This window comes from Mustela erminea, chromosome 13 (assembly GCF_009829155.1).
Source record: "Mustela erminea isolate mMusErm1 chromosome 13, mMusErm1.Pri, whole genome shotgun sequence".
NCBI classification, from domain to species: domain Eukaryota; kingdom Metazoa; phylum Chordata; class Mammalia; order Carnivora; family Mustelidae; genus Mustela; species Mustela erminea.
Genome location: NC_045626.1, coordinates 7235254 through 7240156, shown reverse-complemented (window position 1 = coordinate 7240156; position 4903 = coordinate 7235254). Strand labels below are relative to the sequence as shown.

Below are 4903 nucleotides of genomic sequence, written 5' to 3'. Positions count from 1 at the left end.
TCTTAAATAATGGAATTTTTGTTTTCAGTTTTGAAGGTTAGAAGTCCATGATCAGATCCCTGCAGATTCTGAGTCTGGAGATGGCTCTTTACCTGGTTCATTGAGAACCATCTCACACTGTCCTCACAACAAAAAAAGTGAGTCAGAAAGGCCAAGGGAGCTCTTTTGTAAGGGCACTAATCCCACTCATGAGGGCGCCACCCTCATGACTTCATCACATCTTAAAGGTCTTATTTCCAAGTCATCACACGGGGGATGACGGGCACATACGGCTTGGGGGGGACACACACACTCAGGCCCTGGCAGTCTACAAATGTCTTCAAGACCTGGGCAAGAGGAAAAGCCCCAGATATTAAAATCTTATATTATAAATTGTTACAGCTATACATGTTACTATATGTATTAAAGGAGATTTGGAAATCTCATTATAAATGTGTATATGTGTATTTTTTTTGCTTTTGTATCTGAGTTTATTCTTTATTTAACTTTTAAAACACTACCATAGTTGAATATTAAAACAAAAACAATAGCAAATACTGAGCTATGATTATAGTCCTTCACTCACTCACTATGTCATCTAAAATGCCAGCAGTGTTATTCACTGACCCCATGAAGAGGTCTGACACTAACCCCCCTGTGTTCCCCATTGTAGTGGCATCATCTTTCCTGATTTGGATCAAAGCTCACCAGTTCTACCTGGTTGACTTCATCAGTATCTTCGACATCTTTTGTCTTAGGTAGGAATTTTTCCTGGAAGAGACAGCTTTTCAGGAGTGAGAAAACCATTTACCTTCAATTCAGTGATTAGGTGACCCTTCTCATATATGGTCTATGCTAAATTTGCATGCTTTCATCTAGCACACACTTGACAACCTGACTTGGATGAGAGGCGATGACAGTGTTTTGGTTGTCAAGAGTAGGTGCTGGTTTTTGAAAGCTGCCCAGGGCTCCAGCCATTGCTTGTCCGCACATGGAAGTGGTCTTCTCGATGAGTAAAAGTATCATGCTCCTTCTGATCTAAAACAGTCTCCTGCTTCCAGTCCTCGTTCTTGGTCTCCTTCACCATAGAATGTTATTTTCTGGACATCTTTCATGTCTTTGTCATATGGACTTCTAGAATCTTTTTCTCTCAAACTGTCTTCCTTCCATTGCAGTGTTACATCTGCCTTTAGGGCCAGTCTCTTCCCTGGGGCCCTGGAGCTCCATACACACAGACTGAAGTTGCTGAACTGTTCCAGGTCCTAGCTGATGAATTCTTATTTGCATTCCAGTACCTTGGCAATTGGGACAACATTCTACTACTCCTTTCTTACCATCCCGGCCTTCACATCTGTCATATATCATGTTCTTTTGCAGAGCTAGATTTCTTGTTGCATAGTTATATAAATCTTCTAAGGTGACTAGAGCTGATGCACAACGTTTTTACCTCTCCTTTCTCTCTGTATCCCTCCTCCTCCTCCAAAGACATTTCAAAGATGTCATAGGGGAGCCCAAACCACCAGCAGCTCTGCCTTCTTTCATTGCCTGTTCTCCTCTTTTATCATATAATTCACTTTTCTTTGCATCAGAGTATTTCATAAGTCTGACAAATCTGTTCAAACTTCTCTCCTTTGTTTGTATTCTTAATGGGATGGTACTTCAAGGCCAGTTTCTGTAAGGCGTTTTTCAGTTCTTCCTTGGTGGCGTTGGGTTTGACCCCCACAACATCATAATAAGTGATTTCTTTCACTGTTTTCTAGAACCAGTGATTGGGCTGAGGCTGGTGTGGGGGAGCGGGAAGGAATGCCCTGCTGTGCACAGCTCGGGAAGGCATCCCTTGTCCATTTCTCATGGAGCAATGGAAAAGTTCCTGTTACTATGTGTGTTAAAGGAGATTTGGAAAATACAGACACATAGACAGAAGGAAAATATTAATGAATAATTTTATCATTCAAATAAAATCTTACTTAAAAAGTTTGTTTTAAATTTCCTTCCAATATTTTTTCTTGAGTATCATTTTTTAACAAAAGTTTTATAATTTTTTAAAAAGATTTTTATTTATTTATTTGAGAGAAGACTGAGAGAGATAGAGAGAGCACAGGAGCAGGGGGAGAGGCAGAGAAAGAAGCAGACTCTTCGCTGAGCAGGGAGCCCCACGTGGGACTAGATCCCAGCACCCCAGGATCATGACCTGAGCCAAAGGCAGAGGCTTAACCACCTTAGCCATCCAGGTGCCCCTAGATCAGTTTTTATATTTTATTTTTTTCACTAAGTAATCCTAACGTGTGCAAGTTAGGGAAAAATAGCATATTTCACTTAAATAGCATATTTCACTTCCTTACCTGAAGTGTACATTGGATACCTTTGCTTCGTTGGGTAGTTGGTCTTGTTATTGTTATCATTATCATTATTTTGAGAAGAGTCCTTTTGAGTCCAGCCTGCCATAGTTTGTAAGTTAACTTTGAACTTTCATGCAGACATTCTCACATCTGTATCTCTTAACTTGAGTTTACACTTCTCTTAATTTGGGGAAGGTAGCTGGTTTAAAGTTATACACAAAGGTTTTGTTTTTAACTTCTAGAATTCCCGCCCTTCTTACACCTGTCTTTTTCCTCTTTTTAAAACGTTGTAATGTGCCACGTTGCAAGCACCTTCAAGAATGGACAGAATAATCTGATGAACCCCTGACTTTCATATTTGAGTTTGAACCCTGTTGTGGTGACCCTCTGTGTGGAATGCGCAAGCAATCCTGGAGGAGTGTTTTACGTTCGGGAACAGGATGGTTCCCCCAGGAAGAAACAGCAATCATCATGACGTGCTTTGCTTTAAATCTTGATTACGCTTGTCTGTATTTTTAGGGTCCCAAATAGGAGTTATTTAACCAACTTTGGTGATTTTAGATGGTGCCCCTCCACAGGGCTTTTGTGATTGGTTGTTTTATCAGAAATCCCCACTCTATAAGCTCCTCTTTTTTATTTTTAACTGTGATTTTTCTGTTCTTTGCTTCTGAGTTTTGATTCATTTCTTGATTGGCTATAGTTTTGTTGAAGGAATAATGTGTAGACCATAACCTTAAAACTCCTTTAATATATGCTGCACTTTTTTTTTTTTTTAGTGTCATGTACTGAAGAAGAAAAAAATACATAAGAAAAGCCTTCCCCCCTTCTAGATAACCTTTTTATTTGTTTGTTTTTCCTGTGCTGTGGATTAAAAAATAGTCCTTGCCATTAAAATCACTGAGGTCCACCCCCTTTGTTTGTGTTGGCTTTGCCTGGAGTGTGGTGACCCTTTATAAACAGTTTTTGGGAAGCCTCTGTGTTATGTGTCCTTCACATTTTCCCACTACCTATTTATTTACTCTTTTGTCTGTATCATAAAGATCTTCTCACACCTCCCTTCCCCAAGTATAATCATGGCTGCCTTTTCCAAACTGCTTGCTGTGTCCTGGGACAACGTTCTCTGTATATTATGGGCTTATTTCACGTCTGTCATCCGCATTTCAGATTTGGTTTTCTATAGCAGCAGTTTAGCTGTATACTGTCTTCAGTGTCAATTTTAATGTTCTTTTCCATTTGGAAAGTTATCTGCAGTTTTCCCTCATTCTACTCATCTTACATCCTCTTGGCTTTTTTCAATAAAGCCTCTTGCTTATTTTCCCCTTAAGACTTTCTACTCCAGTTTTGTAAAGAAAGTGATTCCTTGAGTCTTTTTTTTTCTTTTGTGGTGAGAGATACATAGCACAACCATTTTATTTGTTTTTTAATTTTTAGTTTAACTAAAAAATTCTAGTATAATTAACATGCAGTTTCATGTTAGTTTTGGGTGTACAATAGAGTGACTCAACAACTCTGTACATTACTCAGTGCTCATCGAGGCAAGTGTACACTTGCCCCCTTCATCTGATCCCCTTCATCTGTTTTACCTCTCCTCCTACCTCCGCTCTGGCAACAACCAGTTTGCTCTCTGTATCTAATAGTCTGTGTTTTTGTTTGCCACTTTTTTTCTTTGTTCATTTGTTTTACATTGCATAACTATTTTAAAATGTTAAAGTAGGCCAGTCACCAAAGGATGGTATTGTATGAGTCTACTTCTGTGAGGCTCCCAAAGTGGTCAGATTCCTAGCGACAGAAGAGAGAAGGGAGGGGCAGTGGGAGGAGAGAACGAGGAGTTACTTTTTATGGTTGCAGATTCCAGCTGGGGAAGACGAAAAAGTTCTAGAGATGGATGTTGGTGAGGGTTGCACAATACTGTGCATATACTTAATCTTGAGGTTCCCCCCCCGAATGCTAACAATTTAAAGAGGTTTTTTTTTTTTTGTCTTTTGCACTAAGTTATTTTTAGGGCTGCATCAGAATCTTGGGGATAATGTTCCCTCTCCACATTTCTGCAACTGAGTATGTGCCCTGCTCATACACACCCACTCCACTGCCTTGCTGTGAATCATTCTCACCTTAGGAGAGATGTGGGATCTCTACAGGCTTGCCATTCGGTGGTCTGGCCTCACCTGAATCACCACTGAATCCCCTTCTCAGATCTAGAACTGTGTGGCAGCTGGATGTGTATGTCCTACCCCAAACCTCAGGACTGACTCAGTTTTGTCTAGTACAGTTTTGATAAGTAGGGCAGTACGCTCTTCTAACCCCATCTCCATCCTCTGCTGTGACCACATCTACGAGGATGTAAAAATCTAAAATGCACACATTGCTGCACATTTTTCTGTCTTGACATCTTGTACTTCAGTCTGCTTTCATGGACAGCACTTTCCCGGATCAGATTTAGGACTGTGAGTCCTTCCTTCTCCCTGCTCTGCTTGTCATCGAGAGGCTGCAGTGTCCAGTTAGATCGGTTTAGAGAAAGGGAGGGATTGATGGATAGAGGGAAAAGCAACACATTGGCTTTCTCAAAAAAAAGAAAAAAAGAAATC

General features: G+C 40.3%; 1 pseudogene; it reads right to left on the bottom strand.

Annotated features, from left to right (window-relative positions):
- Nucleotides 1-594: 594 nt before the first annotated feature.
- On the bottom strand, nt 595-4691 carry LOC116572300 (annotated as a pseudogene).
- Between the last annotated feature and the right edge of the window lie 212 nt (nt 4692-4903).